At 38.2% G+C, this 18009-nt stretch overlaps 1 protein-coding gene across 1 annotated transcript in view; it reads left to right on the plus strand.

Moving 5' to 3' along the window:
* Positions 1-1760: 1760 nt before the first annotated feature.
* USP8 (ubiquitin specific peptidase 8) overlaps positions 1761-18009 on the plus strand; it is a 76942-nt gene continuing 60693 nt past the window's right edge. Inside the window, exon 1 of the mRNA XM_049611674.1 lies at positions 1761-1904. The gene's annotated coding sequence lies outside the window, so the exon portion shown is untranslated. The remainder of the gene's footprint in view (positions 1905-18009) is intronic.

Raw genomic sequence — 18009 nt, forward strand, 5'->3', positions numbered from 1 at the left:
CTAGGGTTTACAATTTAATTCAATAAACATAGTTTCATCAAGGTAACCCTACTCTTTAAGCATGCTTATTCCACTAATACTGAGAAGTCACAGATGTCTGTGAATTTCCTTGGAAGGTTCTGGGTTTTTCCTGCTTTCACCATCTTAGTTTAGTTTTGGAATCATCTCATCATCTTGTGCCTGCTTTCCCTTCTGCATCTGTTGACTCACATGTGGCACTACTCCTTAGTTTTCAAAAAACTCAGGCAGATGACTTGTGTTTGAGCAAACTTGACTGACACTTTAAGAAGTGGGGGAAATTCTACTTATGGGGGAATTGGAACCATTATAACAGAGCAACAGAAGTAACTTTAGGTGAATGTTAAAGAGTCCTATTTATTAAAATCTTTTTTCCACCCCATCATAAGGGGCTCTTTTCATTGGTTAATTCATTATCATTTCTCTTTTTCTCTATCACCTCACATTCCTGGTATCCTCTCTCCGAGATGGTCTTCAGGGAATTTCCCATTCTTCTCCCTATCTTTGGTTCCTACTCCCACACTCAGTTTTGTTTTGTTTTGTTTTGTTTTGCTGCTGCTGTTGTTGTTGTCTTATTTATTTGTTTTGAAAGAGAGAATCCAAAGCAGGCTCCTTGCTTTCAGCATAGAGCCCTATGTGGGACTCTAACCCAAGAATCCCTATGAAATCATAACCTGAGCCCAAATCAAGAGTCAAACCATTAACCAACTGAGCCACCCAGGCGCCCCTGTCTTTTTTTTTTTTTTTTTTTAATACCCAAATTCATCAAGGTGCTCAACAGAAAAAACAAAATACAAAAAAACAAACTCTAACAACCAACTTCCTTTCCTACCATCCATTTTCAAAACAGATGCAATTGTTTCCTTGTTATGAAAAATTTGCTAAGTTAGCAGTTCCCGGCAGCACTGTATATTTCATATCAGTCTTAAATCTTTTGGGAAAACTGTGTATAGCTTAAGTATAAAAGAGCTACCATATTTTTGCAGGTATTTCATTGTAACGGAAAGGAAATTAGCATTTATTGAAAGACTACTTACTGTATGTGAAGCACTATGTTTATTTATTACAATTTATTTAAAACCTTTCTGGCAGACACTTACTAGACCTCACCCTCCAGCTTTCCCACCCATGAGACACCAGGATTGTCCCTGGGGACTTAAGTGACCATGCCCAGCAACTCCATCCACAAAACTTTACCATCCAGGCAACTTAACTTTTACTAATTGGAGCATCCAATCACCTTTCTCTATGAGAGTACAAAGATCACCTTACAAGAAAGTTCAAATCTCTTGTTTTTGTAACACTGGGCCTTTAACTTTTGTTAAATGTGTATATATATGTTTTAGGATTATGTTCCTTGTTTGGCCAGAGACTTGGCTTCAGAGAATTTTAAACTTTCAGCCAGAGTTTGAGGGGATTCCAACCCCTTTTCTATTCTAAATCTCCAATCTGAAGAGTAAAAACACGTAGGTAAGAGGCACAAGAGTCCCGGCTTCCTCCGCGGCAAAGCCCACGAAGCGTGTAACACCAAGGTGACTGAACTAGGCCCGACAAATGCAGGGCGCAGGGAACGGACAGGCAAGCATACGGAAACTTAGTCTAGCCTGAGCCCTGCCCTTGCCGCCCATCCCAAACTTCCCCTTTAGTCCTCCCTCCTCCCGGGTAAGGGCAGGACTGCGGAAGAGGAAGCGGTCACGGGCGCGCGCGCAGCCCCTCCCCTCCGTGACGTCCGAGACGCGACGCGTCGCAACGCAGTGCAAACTGGGAAAAGGGGATGCGCTGGGCTAGTTTCCGTCGGGCTAGCGAAGGCTAATTCTTCCTCGAGTTGGTGGAAGATGGGCCTTTGGCGAGGAGGCCGGCGTTAGTGAAGCGTTCCCGGCGCCACGGTGAGTGTGGGTCTGGGTCCTGTCCTGTGTTCCTCGGAAAGCTGTCTGCATTGAACACCCTTTCCTTTCACCAGCTGCTGGTCACTCGGGAGACCAGTCCTGTCCGCCGAGAGGGGTGGAACAACCCCGAACATAGAATCGGCTTTTAGAGGAAGGGCCCAACCTCGAGTCTTTCCCGCCGCCTACCTAGGGTTACCCAGGGAGTTTCGTGTAGTTTTTTTCAGGTTTTCCGATCTTAGAGGTGGCCTTGACCATTCCTCGTTCTTCTTCGACACTTAGACTCGACTTTGACCTGTTTCCTCTGGCCTCCGTTTTCGGATTTTCTGCTGTCGGGCTACAATTCCAGGCCTTTGATACCATCTCTCAGACTGTTTCCCAATCCCTCCTCTGTCCCAATCAAACTTGGTTTTAGTGAAGTCCAAGTATGAGTTTAAAGAGCCTATAAGCTCATCAGAATTAAAATATGACTTTCCCAAATAAAAGCTTTTGCTAAAATGTGGCCTCTCTCCTGGAGTTGCGGGACAAGTTAATTTCACCTCCACTCCACCTTGGTAATTTCAGAACCCTGAATCGCACTGATGTTCATTTATACATAAAGCTGTAGACCACACTTCTCGGGTTCATTCTTTTCTCCAGTTCATTCTATGACCTTGAAGCAAGTCATATAATCACTAACAAAGTATTTACCTGAAGGCATTTAATATTTGTTAAGCACCTTGAGGGTTTCAGATGAAAGGGATGTTACTCTTTCCGAATCTGCAAGCAGTCTTAGTTTTGTATGTCTTCTGCAGCCATTAAAAATATCAAGTGATATTGTTAAGGAGCTGTACCTGTTCTAGGCTTGCCCTGCGGCTTTGCTCTGTGAGCAGATTTTGCATTTTAACAGATTCTGTTTAAGGTTCATTGTCAAATGTCTTTCTGATGGATTTAAATAGTTTCTTGTGACTCCACAGTACTGGACCAGTTTGTCTGAAAGGTGATGTAGGTTGTGCTTTGCTTTTATCATATTGCTCTGGCTGCCTTGAAACGTGTATCCCTTTTTTTTGTGGCACATTAGGCATATCTTTAAAATTAGATAGTAAGATTCTTATAATAGTAAAGCAACACTTGTTATTAATGACCTAAATATGCATTAATTGCAGGTAAGCATGTAGGTATGTGTTCTTTAAGAAAACAATGCATGAGAAAAACAAAAACAATTTAAAGATGTCTTTCTAGCATTTAACTCTGTATATCCACTTGACCTTTATTAATCATTATGGTCATTTGTTTAGTAATATGAACATACTGGGAAAGATCCAAAATGGCTTCTGTAAAGTTCTAAAATCAAGCATATTAGATTTTTTTTCCCTTAAAATATCTAACATATTTTCTACATGAAGTTGCAATTATTTTTGTAGAGATTAAGGGGAAAATGTGCCCATTAAATATGAGTTGATAACCAAATTAGATATAGTTAAGGAAGCATTTTTAAAAAACTATTGGTTATTGTCCCAGTTACCAATTGCTATATAACAAATCACTCCAAAGTAGCTTCAAACTACAATGTTTTATCTGTTATATTTCTCTGGGCTGCCTGGGGTCAGCTGGTTGATTCTCACTTAAGAGTTTCATGCATTTGTAGTTATATAGGCAGCTAGGTTTTGGAGTCATCTGAAAGCTTACCCGAGTGGGATATCCCAGATGGCTCATTTGTATGGATGGCAGTTGATGTTGTCTGGGAGTTCAGCTGGGGATGTTATCTGGAGCGCCTGCACATGGACTCTTCATGTGCCTTGGACGTCTCACAGCATGGAGTTTGAGTTTCAAGAGCAAGTATTTGAGGAGACAGAAGTGAAAGCTGTCTCTTAAAGCTGGACCCAGAAATTGGCATAGCATTGCTTCCAGCATTCTCTGTTAGAGCAGTCAGAGCCCTCCCCTAACCAAGTGATAGACCCTACCTTTTTTGGAGGGAAGAATATCAAAGAATTTGGGGCCATTAACCTACTATAATAAAGTTGTATTAAACTAATGTTTGGATTTAATAGTAGATGCGGAGTAAGGTACACTTCTGATTTCTTTAACCATAATGCTTTGTATCTTCACAGTATGTTATAATTTTCAAAGCATTTCTCTGTAGGTATTTTGTCATTTGGTACTTAGGAAAACTCTGTAGGAGCAGATGAATCGTTCCCATTTTGTAGATGACGTAAACTGAGGAGTAGCAGTGTTGGTGTTGGGAGGATTTAAGGAATTTGCCCAAAGTCATGTGCTAATAAATGGAAAGTGAAACCAAGACCTACAGTGCTCTAATAACATAAAACTTAATATAGTAAATGATGAAATATTATATTAAGCTTATTTGGAATTCCATATTTATCGCCATACTAATTCAAGTAAAACAGTACTCATGTGTAGTGGTGAATAAAGTCAGTGTCTCCTCTAACACATTACAGTTTAGTTTTTCATAATTCTGAATTCTCTGAAACATACCAATAATGATGTGAACCTGTATGTCTTTATAGTAAGTGAAATTGTTACATGTTATAATACCAATTTCAAAACAAATTAGTCCTGAAAGTTATGGGTATAGGAATCCTGAAGGTTTTAATTATTATTCTCTCAGTTACATAATTTTAAAAATGAAAATGATTTCTGAGGGCACCTGGGTAGCTCAGTTACACGTCTGACTTTGGCTCTGGTTATGATCTCATGGTTTGTGAGTTCGAGCCCATGTTGGGCTCCGTGCTGACAGTACAGCGGAGCCTTCTTGGGATTCTCTTCCTCTCTCTCTCTCTCTCTCTTTCTCTCTCTCTCTCTCTCTCTTTCTCTCTTTCTCTTTCTCTCTTTTTCTCTCTTCTTCTCAAAAATAAATAAACTTCAAAAAGAAAAAGAACATGGTTTCTTATTATTTTGATAGATCGGGAATCATAAGACTTAAAATATTGATATCAACTAGAGCCTAATTGTCATCGTCATACTGTTTCACTGCTTTTAGTAACATGCTTATATCCATTTTTTATGTCCATGGATCTGTCTTGACCACGTGTTAGAATTTACCTGAGAAGCTTTTAAAAAATACCTGTGTGCAAGTCCCATGCTCTAAGATTCTAATATAAGCATTTAGGAGTGGGTTCTGCGCATCAATATTTTTAAAAATTCTTTAGGGGATTCTACAGCTAAGATTGAGAAGCATGTCTGCTTTTGTTTATGGTGGTTTTTGGTACATACTAAGTATGATCTGGTTCCCTGTTCATCTATTCTTGCATATGCTAAAAAAATTAAGGAGATAGGGAGAAGATGCACGAAATGGATTAAGGTTATAAATGTAAGTAGACACCTGTTACAGAAAACAGTTACCCTTCTGGTTTCTTTCTAGGAATAGTCTTAATTCAAGTTACAGATTTTGGCATGGTTTGTTAGTACCTATATGATGGTTCTTTGCTTTATATTAACATTATGTACTTCTCTTTCATCTTAAAAGGTGGAAGCTTTGTTAGGAGGTATAGTCTGTGTATTTCTTATAGCTTCTGACATGGCACCTTGAATAGATGTAGGTAGTCTAATAAATGTTTGCCAAATAGAAGACAATTTATACAGTCTTCAGAACTAGGACTAGTTACTTTATTCTTTTTTTTTTTTCTTTTTAAGCATTGTAAGAACTTAAAGTTCTTTGAAGCTGTTTTTCTGTGCTTTTCATGACGTTGCACTTATCTGGTTTTTCTTCAGGCTGTTTCTTTCCTCTTTTAGAAACATTCCCTTTCATACTCCTCCCCACCAGGTTCTGAGCCCTTCAAGTATATTATCAGTTATAGAGAAACAAGATCTTATTTCCTTGATTCATTCTCCTGATTTATTATTAGCATAAATGATTTCTGTGTTTTAAAAACTATTATAGAGGTTTTAAAGTATACATAAAAGTGAAGAAAATCAGATTATTTTGAACCACATCCTAGATAATATATCATTTAAGTGTCAATACTTTGTTATCTCCCAAAACAATAGGGATTATCAAAATTAACATTAATGCTTTAATAGTTGATTTAATATTTGTCTGGTCTCTCTATGGACCAAGTCTCTAATTACATATTTATATCTCTGTCAAGACATCTTTAGACGTTGTTCTTTTTGTATACATGTTCAAAATTTTCTGTAAATCAATAGTTCTCATTTGGGAGTAATTTTGCCCCCCAGAGGGCATTCAGGAATGTCTGGAGACATTTTTGATTGTCACAACAGGATGGAGATGAATACTACTGGCATCTAGTGGGTAGAGTCCAGGGATGCTCCTAAATATCCTACAATGCAGAGAGCAGCCTCCCACAACAAATTTTTATCTGGTCCAAAATAGGAGTAGTGCCCAGGTTGAGAAGTGCTGCGGTAAACTGACATTTTAAAGACCACAGTATTCATTTTGTTGTTGTTGTTAGTAGCACTACCATTCTGTGGTGTGTGTGTGTGTGTGTGTGTGTGTACACAAGAGAAAATTTTCTGTTTCAGTCTGTTACAAAAGCATGCTTCTGCCTTTTTGTGTTCTCTTAAGTGCAACGGCCTGCTAATTATTCTTATCCAAGAATAGCTGTAAGGGATTACAAAGTATTATTCTTTTGTTCTTGTTTCTTCACATTCATCTTGTATATTCCCACTTTGACCTGCCCTGAGATATCATATTTCCCTTCAAAACTGGTTTAGAGGTGCCTGGGTGACTCAATTGGTTAAGCGTCCACCTCTTGATTGTGGCTCAGGTCATGATCTCATAGTCGTGAGATTGAGCCCCCATGAGATTGAGCCCCACGTTGGGGCCTAAGAGTCTCTCTCTCCCTCTCCCCTGCTTGCTCTTCTCTCTCCCTTCCTCTCTGTCTCCCTCTCTCCCTCTCTCCCTCTCTCCCTCTCTCCCTCTCTCCCTCTCTCCCTCTCTCCCTCTCTCTCTCTCTCAAAAAAAAAAAAACACAAAAAAAACTAGTTTATTGCCTGCTGAATAAAATATAAACAATACTTGACGGCTTCAGAAGTCCTCCATAATATGACTCCATCTCCTTACCTAATATAATTTATTGTTAGCCAACCATTATTAAGTGTTGACTGTAAGGACTGAGGTAGGTGCTAGGGATCTAGCATGTCAGAGTAGTGACATGTAAAGAATACATTTGCATGTAATCCATTGATCTGATAATTTCCCAGTACTGATGGTGCCCAATTTACAATGGTTTGACTTAGGATTTTTCAACTTTTTGATGACGCAGAAGTGATACACATTCAGTAGAAACCGTACTTCAAATTTTGAATTTTGATCTTTTTCCAGGCAACACTATGTGGTATATTCTCTTGTGATGCTGGGCAGTGGCAGTGAGCCAGAGCACCCAGTCAGCCATGTGATAGTGAGGGTAAACAACTGATACACTCCAACTATTCTGTTTTCAGTTTCAGTATAGTATTCAATAAATTATATGAGATATTTAACACTTTATTGTAAAGTAAGTTTTGTGATAGATGGCTTTGCCCAACTATTGGCTAATGTAAGTGATCTAAGCACGTTTAAGGTAGGCTAGGTCAAGCTATGATGTTTGTTAGGTTAGGTGTATTACATGCATTTTCAGCTTAATGATATTTTCAATTTATGATGGATTTATTGAGACATTACCCCATCATAAATTGAGAAGGATTTGTAATCCCTATAGTATTCCTTATTTTTTTCATTGCCTTCCCATACTAATTCCTCATTTTGTGTCTTTGTTCACATTGTTTTCCTCTTCTGGAATGCCCTCCTTTCTCTCTGTTCATAACTAAATCTCATCCATAGGGCTAGTTTCTGTGTCTGCTTTATCACATTATCATGAGCACTGCATGTTTATGAGGTATGAGTGTCTTAAAACCTAGTCATAACTGTCATTTGGCCCAAATACCATACTAAGGCAAAGGCAATGACATAGATTACACATACTGTAGACCTGAGATCAAGAAATGAACTTCCAAGAACTGGGGCCATCAAGGATGGAAGAAGTGGACCTTAAGTTGGTCCTTGAAAGCAGAAGGACCAGCACAAAAGAGAAGAGAGTGGCTGGAAGAAGCTACACTGCATTTTCTCCTTCTTTTGACTTCCCAGTGACTGGAGTCACATATTAATGTACAGAGTAGCAATTAGTTGATGGCTTATTATTTAATAAGTATTAGATTGGTCTTGGTAACTAAACTAAGATTTGAATCAGAAGCCCTGTGGTGACTCTCTTTATCCTCTAGAGCAGTGTCACTCGAAGTAGTCTGTGTGATAAGCTTGAATATGAATCAGTGGATTGCTTTCTTCACAGAGAAAGTCTTGCTACTATAACAACTTCAGTGTGCTTACTTGATTTACATTCTTTCATAAATTTCTTATTTTATCACACACGGGTAACAGTTCCCCAACCATCACTGATCTGTGGGCCACACTTGGAATAGCATTACTCTGCAGAACTTGTACACTTTTTCATTTGTAACCTGTAGTAAGAAATACATTTTACATTTCAACCCAGTGTTCTGTATATGCATACGCATATAAACAATACTGAAGTTTGATGAAACAATACTTAACCTTACCATATGTGACATGCTCTCATATTTTCTCGTCAATTTTATTTTTTAAATGCTGATTGTGACCTTCTAAATGGTCTTAAAAAAATAAGGAATACTATAGGGATTACAAGTCCTCATTTTATGATAGGGTAATGTCTCAATAAATCCATCATAAATTGAAAATATCATTAAGCTGAAAATGCATGTAATACACCTAACCTAACAAACATCATAGCTTAGCCTAGGCTACCTTAAACATGCTCAGATCACTTACATTAGCCAATAGTTGGGCAAAGCCATCTATCACAAAACCTACTTTATAATGAAGTGTTAAAAATTTTTTTTGAGTATTTATTTTGAGAGAGACAGAGTGTGTGTGTGCGTGAGAGCAGGGGAGGAGCAGAGAGAGAGGGAGAGATACACTCTCAAGCAGGCTCCACGCTGTCAGCACATAGCCCGACATGGGGCTTGATCCCATGACTGTGAGACCACAACCTGAGCTGATAGTTAAGATTCGGACACTCAACCAACTGAGCCACCCAGGTGTAGGTGGATTTTTAAAACACTGCTGTCACACAGCAAGTGCTAGACACATAGCAGATACTTAGAAAATACTTAGAAAATAAGTTTTAGCAGTCACTAATTCTTGAAGGGGTTGAGCCTTTTAATACTTTAGGATTACTTAATTTTTTTTTTAAATCTATTTATTTTGAGAGAGCATGAGTGGGGAAGGGACAGAGAGAGAGAGAGAGAGAGAGAGAGAGGGAGGGAGGGAGTGTGAGTGAGAGAGAGAACCCCAAGCAGGCTCTGTGCTGTCAGACAGCAGAGCCCGATTCAGGGCTCGATCCCATGAACTGTGAGATCATGACCTGAACTGAAATCAAGAGTTGAACGCTTAAGTGACTGAGCCACCCAGGTGCCCCAACTTTAAGAGTACTTTAAAACATTTCATGAGGTGTGCCTGGGTGGCTCAGTCAGTTAAGCATCTGACTCTGGCTCAGGTCATCATCTCACAGTTTGTAAGTTCAAGCCCCATATCGGGCTGCGTGCTGACAGCTCAGAGCTGGAGCCTGCTTCAGATTCTGTGTCTCGTCTCTCTCTCTGCCCCTCCCCTGCTCATGCTCTGTCTCTCTCCCCCTCTCTCAAATATAAACATTAAAAAAAATTTAAAACATTTCATGAATACTTACTACTCTATGGCATTTAAATTAGAATGAGTATAGAATGCCTTATATGACATATAAGGTAGTCAGAAGATATAATGAGTGCTATTGCTGTCAGAAGGGTAGAGATGAGATGAGATGATGGATGCCTGCTGGAGACAAACTTTGCTTTCCTTTCAGCTTTGCCAAGAACCCAGGCAGTGGCTCGTGTGAAGCCCTAGTTAAGATATCAGGACCAGTTTGAATACCACAAACCTCAGTCTTCACTTTTTTACTTTTTAGTCTTTGTCGTTCAGGTCATCTCACTTCTACTTTTTCTCTTTGGAAAAATCAGAAGGAGGTCATAAACAGAGGTGGATACATCTGCCTTCCCTTTCCTTCCCCCATTGTTAGCTCATTTCAGTACTGTCTGGATTTTACTTTTGGAGCATTGCCGTTTAACTGAAGCTGAAGTATTTCATCTTTTTTTTTTTTTTTTAAGTTTATTTATTTATTTTGAGAGAAAGATAGCAGGGGAGAGGCAGAGAGAGAGGAGAGAGAATCCCAAGCGGGCTCCACCCTGTCAGTGCAGAGCCCTATGCAGGGCTCAAACTCACGAACTCTGAGATCATGACCTGAGCCGAAATCAAGAGTCAGATGGTTAACTGACTGAGCCACCCAGGCGCCCCTGAAATATTTCATCTTTATCAGATTTACACATCTTAAGAAAATTAATTTTTTAGAAGAACTTTAATTTTTCTTACATATCCTTTTTTGTTTTTGTTTTTAACTTACAAACCTTTCTGAAGCATAACACAGTTTAGTGGGCTGTATGTTATATTCAGTTCTAGAGCTAAACAAGTAGACTGTATAAATTGAGTTCTATACATATTAAACGTTTTATAAGGATTAGTAGGATTGTTGTGACAACAACAAACTGCTGCTGCTCTTTTTCTTGTTTTTACTGTTACAGCCCAAATAAATTATGAATTCATCCAGTGATACAGCCCTTAATTTATTTTGTCAGTCTATTTTGAAATCTCTTTAGAGGTTTTCACTTTAAAGTGTAGCAGAATGACTTATCAAGAATTTAACACATTAAATTTCGCATAGATTTAAGTTACACATGTATCCTTCTTTGCTGTCTTATTTGTTTAGGGGAAATAAACAAATTCCCCTAAAAAAAACTCTTTACCTTGTACTTTGACTTCTGTAGAATGTGTGCTTGTAGAGACAAACAGCAATTAAGGCAATACTGTTAAGTATTTTTAATACCAGGCATCTTATTTAACAGCATAATTTATATAATTTTGTGAATGAAAATGAAAACAACCTTGGTCCTTTTATTAGAGAAAATGTTTTCTTATTTCAGCTATTCTCAAAAATCAAATAAGGACAGGGGTGCCTGGCTGGCTCAGTCAGTAGAGCATGCTACTCTTCATCTCGGGGTTATAAATTGGAGTGGGTGTAGAGATTATTTTATAAAAATAAAATCTTTAAAAAAAAAATCAAATAAGGACAGAGAAGTTCACTTTAAAAAATACAATCTTTCTCCCAGAAACCCTCAGAAAAAACTTTGTCACCATAATCTTATTATTGTACTTTCCCTCCATGTATCTAATTGTTAGCCAATCCCTGTTATTCTACCTTTGCAGTGTCTCTTGTATCTGCCTCCTCCATTCCATCTCTCCTGCCCTAGTTCTGACCTTCATCATCTTTCCTTAGGATCATTATCATAGGTTACTAGTGTCTTCTTTATCTCCAGTCTTTTAAAACCTAACTTTGTAGTGTTGCCAGTTTGGATCATGTAACTCTCTTCTTCAGAACCTTATGGTTATTACCTTTAGAAAACAAAATAAATGCTTTAATGTGACATTTAAGGCCTTCCATTTTCTGTTCCCAGACTATTTTTTCAGGCTTTCCTGTCTAGTAGGTCTTAGTTCGTTCCCTATATCGGCTAGTTCCTAAAGATGTTCTTTGATTTTTTTTCCTGTCAAAAGCCTTTTGCCAAGATTCACATAAATGCTGTCTCTTCCAAGATCCCTCTTCTCATGGTTAATCTTCCTTGTTAATTTTTCTTATTGTACAATGTTTGTAACTCTTTATAGTTGGATATCTTACTGTGTTGTATTACCATTGCTTCCAGCTTTCTCTTTCACGTTAATTTTTTTTAACTTGTTGAGGAAAGAGATATCTAATCTTTGAGATCTTGGCAGCACAATATCTTTTATACAGCAGGATATCTGTGAATGCTTGAATCGAATTTAATCTTGAGATAGCTAATGGTTTCCTATTTTAAGTTACCTGGGTAGCATATTTAGTTTTTGTATTGTCTTTCAAAGATCCAAGCTTTAAAGGTAATCATGAAAAACAGATGCAACTGAGAATATTGTCTAGACCTTAATTTTAGAAGGTTCAAATCAATAGCCTTCTTTCCCAGCCAAGAAACCTAATTGTCATGAATCAACAAAATAGACTCTGACTTTTTGAACATATATTCTGCGGTTAGACCACTAACTTGTGACCCAGATAGAGAATAGAGTTGGAAAAACAGGTACTGTCAGACTGGTACCTGGTTACTCTGCCTAACTCTGGCTTTAGTCCCTGTCTTAGTACACTTACTAGTATCACCAACAAAAAATGATTGGGTTTTGGGGGAATTACATTTCAAGAGGTGGTTTGTATTGGGGGAGCAGATATTTGTTCACTGTTGGCTAAGTAAGCCTAAGATCTTAGCTGAGCTACTTGAGGGCAGAAGAGTCAGCAATAGCTCTTGTTACCATTATCTGTCTTCTGGTCTCATTAATAGTCCCAGCTCCAGTGTCCCCTGCCCTTTGCTATATGTTTCCTTAAACACCTTCCTTAAGAGTTTCTTGACTTTACTGTGCTTTCCTTTAGTCAAATGTATTACTCCTCAACTGTTGCTTTTTATATTTCAGTAGAAATCATGTTCCTGGAGCACCATCTCACTCTATCCCAACATTCTCTTTTTTATTGCCAGTTTTTTGTTTTTCAAGTTATCTACAATGTTTCCATTTCTTTATTCCTTAATGCTCATGCTTTTGCTTCTATTCACACCACTGAATGGAAGCTATATTCCAAAAGATTTATGTATCAGGCTCTTCCAATATTCTAAATATATTTTTTTAAATCAATATTTTAAAACATACATATTTTGTCTTTGTTTTACCCATACTTCCTAACTTTCACATGTGTCTGGGTGTTTTCATATTTATATGCAATTGCACATTTTTATTCATATTTGCATTGTTATACTCATAGTTAATTGCTTTCTTTAAAATTTTTTATGAGATCTATGTTAAGTACATTACTTAAATTCTTTTATATGTTATGAAGCATGACAATAAAATGATTACCGTATGATCACCTTCAAATGTGCCACTGAAGCTGAGGAATAAAACCTTACTGACACCTTGTATGTGTCTCCTGATTACATCCTCTGTCTGCCTCTCCGGATACAGAATTTATGTTTATCATTTCCTGTCTGTCTTTATAGATTTATCTTATTTGTATCTTTAAGCAATACACTGTTTAATTTGTTTGAAAACTTTATACAAATGGTGTTATATATATTCCTGCTTTTTCACTCAGAGTTAGGGGGATAGGCAGGAGGTGGGAATGGGGGACAAAAGGGTGTTCTGTGGTAAACTGTTTATCTTGGAAAGTCACGGACCATGTCTTATATACCCTTTATATCTTTAACACATAACATAGTGTTTTTTGCAAGTTAAGATACTCAGACAATGCTGTAGTCTCTGTAATTGTGAGGAAATCCAAGGGATCCCTGTCATACTCTACTTAATGGGTGCTGTGACCTGTTTTTGTGATGAATTGTTGATGAATTAGATATGTAACTAGAAGGGCATTTAATGTTTTTGATCCATTTGGGAATGATGGTGTGGTCCAAAGGTTTTTTTTCCTCCCCTATCCCTTTGGCTTTAGTCACAGAACACAGGGTGGAGAGAAAAGTGTAGAAAGTGCTTCTGTATAAGACTTGTTCCTAAATGCAGAGATCTGAAACTGCTAAGTAAAGCATTTGATTAAACATGTGTTTGTAGGTACATAGAGCAAGTATAAGATGGAAAAACATGAATGTTATAAAAATGTAACTTTTAGAGAAAAATAGCTAGGTTTGGTGACTAAGGCAGTCGGTTGATTGTACAGGGTTAGAAGGAATAAGTTTTAAAAAATCACAAAATATTAGTATTTAATATAAAACATGACTAGAATCAAAGCAAATCAGTGTGCCTTTGGAGTTTCACAAAAGTGAACAGATGCCTTTTTCCCCCTAAGTTGTACCTTACTCAGCTTTTCAGGATTAGATGTTCATTGATGACCACTCATCTAATAAAAGTAAACTGATAAAAGGAAGAGCATTAAGATAGTGAAAGGAAATGATGGGGGAAAAAGTTACAGTCTGTTAAATGCATTAATGTAGTTACAGGCATACCTTGGAGGCATTGTGAGTTCAGTTCCAGACCACTGCAATAAAACAAATATTGCAATAAAAAGAACCAAATGAATTTTTTTGTTTCCTAATCCATATGAAAGTTATGTTTACACTGTACTATAGTCTATTTAGTGTGCAATAGCATAGGTCTAAAAAACTACATTGCTAAATTAAAAAATACTTTATTGCTGGCTGGGAAGATGGTAGAGTAGGAGAACCCTAAGCTCACCTTGTCCCAGAGTTACTACTAGATAACACTCACATCAGTGTAAATGGCCCAGAAAATGATTTGGAGACTGGCAGAACAAATTCCACAGCTAAAGGTGTGGAAGAAGAAGGCCCCATCAGAGAAGGTAGGGAGGGCAGAGATACAGTTTGGAAGCAAAATGAACTGCAGCTATCTATGGTGGGGAGGGAACTGGTGGTAAGAAGAAGGGCAAAAAACAGAGAGCTTCACACCAGAGAGCCCACACAGGGGAGACATTTTCCCATAGCATTTGCTTTGAAAGCGAGAGGAGCTGCATTTTGTGAGTTCTTACGACTGGTGGGACTTAGAGCCTGGGATTTTACCGGTGGGACTTAAAGCCTGGGATTTTAAAAATCAGCAGGCTCGGGCTCTTGGAGAGCCAGGAAGTGTGGCCTAGAGAGGCAGGGATCACAGAGAGATCCCAACAGGAACAAAGGAGCTGGCACACTCCCCCCAGTATAAACACAGTGCCACCTGCAGGAACCAGCATAGCACCAACACTCACTACCTAATTTGCTTACACCAAGCCTGATCCCTGTACTTTGGCAGATCGCCCTTCCCAGTCACACTTGGCTCAGTCTGGGCACTGCAGGCCCCCTCCCCCAGAAGACTGGCACAGACCCCACCACACCTTGTCTCCTGACGCATGCATTTTGTGGGACCTCACTTCTACCGGCAGCAGTGACACATCTCATTTCGCAAGCAGACCACCACACACCTTGTTAAAATGTGTCCCACCCCACCTGGGATCAAACACTGCCCACAACAGGCAAAGAGAGCCTCTGCAGACAACTGGATTGAAGGAAAAAGAGGCCAGGTTCTCAACAGCAGAGCACATGCAACACACATGGGAGATACTCCCTGAAGCACCAGGCCCTGGGGAACAGGGGACATTGAACACAGGACATTATAGGACCTCTTCTTCATAAGGCCATTAACGTGAAGAGCAAGAGATGTAGCTTACCTTCTTACCACAGAGAAACAAAGTTAACAAAATGAGGAGACAGAGAAATATGTCCAAAATGAAAGAACAAGACCACACCGCAACAGAAGACTAAGTGAAATGGATATAATGTGCCTGCTAAAGAATTTAAAGCAATGATCACTAAGATAACTCACTGGACTTGAGAAAAGAGTGGAGTACATCAGCGAATGAGACACTTAACAAAGAAGACAGAACCAGATATCAAGAACACTATAAATGAGGGACACCTGGGTGGCTCAGTTGGTTAAGTGTCCAGCTTCGACTCAGGTCATGATCTTGGGGTTCGTGGGTTCAAGCCCTGCATCGGGCTCTGTGCTGACAGCTCAGAGCCTGGAGCCTGTTTTGGATTCTGTGTGTCTCCCTCTCTCCCTGTCCCTCCCCTGCTCCTGCTCAGCCTCTCTCAAAAAAAAAAAACAAAAAAAAACAAAAACACTAAAGAAAAAAAAGGAACACAATAAATGAAATTACAATACACTTGATGGAATAAATAGCAAACTAGTTGAGGCAGAGGAACAAATTAATGACCTGGAAGAGTAATGGAAAGTAACCAAGCTGAGCAAAGGAGAGGAAAGGAAATTAGGTAAATTGAGAATAGTTGTAGGGAACTCTGACTCCATCAAGTGTAGTAACATCTGCATTATAGGGATCTCAGAAGAAGAAGAGAAAAGGGGATAGAAAATTTATTTGAAGAAATAATAATAGCTGAAAACTTCCTTCATCTGGGAAAGGACACAGAAATCCAAGTCTAGGAGGCGCAGAGATCTTCCCAAAAAAATTAATGCAAGGAGGTCCATACCACAAAACATAGTAATTAAAATGGCAAAAAGTAGTAATAAAAAATTCTTAAAGCAGCAAGAGAAAAGAAGATAGTTACATACAAGTGAAGCCCCATAAGCCTGTAAGCAGATTTTGCAGCAGAAACTGCAGGCCAGAAGGGAGTGGCATAATATATTCAAAGTGCTGAAAGGGAAAAATCTGCAGCCAAGAATACTCTATCCAGAAAGGCTAGCATTCAGAAGAGAAGGAGAGATAAAGAGTTTCTCAGACAAACAAAATTAAAGGAGTTCATAAGTGCTAAACCAGCCCAACAAGAAATATTAAAGGGAAATCATTGAATGGAAAGGAAAGACCATGAGAGGATGAAAAGTAGAAAACACAAGAGCAGTAAAAATGAGTATTTCTGTAAAAATTAAAGGATTCATAAAATAAAAGGATGTAAAATGTGACACCATATACCTAAAACATGGGGTGGGAGAGGAGTACAAAGTGGATCACCAACTTAATATAGATTACTATATATATAAGATGTTATAATAAACCTAAGAGTAACCACAAATAAAAAGCCAGTAATAGGTATGCAAAGAACAAAGAGAAAGGAATTCCAGTATATCACTAAAGAAAACCAATAAATCATGAAAGAGCAAGAGAAAAAAGGATCAGAGAAAATCTGTAGAAACAACCACAAAACAAGTGATAAAATGGCAATAGATACATATCTATCAACAATTACTTTGAACATAAATTGAATGCTCCAGTCAAAAGACATAAGGTGATAGAGTGCATTAAAAAAAAAAAAAGACCCATGAATAATGCTGCATACAGGAGGTTCATTTCAGACCAAAGACACCTGCAGATTAAAAGTGAGGGGATGGTGAAATACTTATCTTGTAAATGGATGTCAAAAGAAAGCCAAGGTAGCAATATTTACATTGGGCAAGATAGACATTAAGGCAAGGCTGTAACAGACAGACAGGGACACTATATAATCATAGAGGGGACAATCCAGCAAGAAGATATAGCAATCGTAAATATTTAATGTACCCAACATGGGAGCTCCCAAATACATTAAACAGTTAATAGCAAGCATAAAGGAAATCATTAGTAGTAATGCAATAACAGAAAGGGACTTTATTATCCCATTTACATCAATGGACAGATCATCCAAACAAAATGAACAAGGAAACAGTAGCTTTATTTTTAAATTATGTTTGTTTAAGTAATCTCTACACCCAGCATGGGGCTTGAACTCACAACCCCTAGATCAAGAGTCACATACTCTTCTCACTGAGCCAGTCAGTCACACTGAAAACAGTAGCTTTAAATGACCACTGACCAGAGGGATTTACTGGGTATATTCAGAATATTCCATCATAAAACATCAGAATATGCACTCTTTTCAAGTGACATGGAACATTCTCCACAAAAGATCACATATTAGGCTACAAAACAAGTCAACAAATTCAAGAAGATCAGTAATATACATCTTTTCTGACCACAACACTATGAAACTAGAAATCAACTACAAGAAACTATCTGGAAAGAGCACTACATGGAGGTTAAATAACATGGTACTACACAATGAATGGGTCAACCAAGAAATCAAAGAAGAAATCATAAATTTCATGGAAACAAATGAAAATGAAAACACCACAGTCTAAAATCTTCGGGATGCAGCAAAAGTGGTTCTAAGAGGGAAGTGTATAGTAATACAGGGCTACTTCAAGAAGCAAGAAAAATCTCAAACAACCTAACCTTACACCTAAAGGAGCTAGAAAAAGAAGAACAAACATACCTAAAACCAACAGAAGGAAGGAACTATTAAGATTGGAACAGAAATAGATGACATAGAAACAAAAACAAAAAAATAGAACAGATCAATGAAATCAGGAGCTGGTCCTTTAAAAAGATCAACAGAATTGATAAACCTCTAGCCAGACTCTTCAAAAACAAAC

The sequence above is a fragment of the Panthera uncia genome (assembly GCF_023721935.1).
Source record: "Panthera uncia isolate 11264 chromosome B3 unlocalized genomic scaffold, Puncia_PCG_1.0 HiC_scaffold_1, whole genome shotgun sequence".
In the NCBI taxonomy this organism is placed as follows: domain Eukaryota; kingdom Metazoa; phylum Chordata; class Mammalia; order Carnivora; family Felidae; genus Panthera; species Panthera uncia.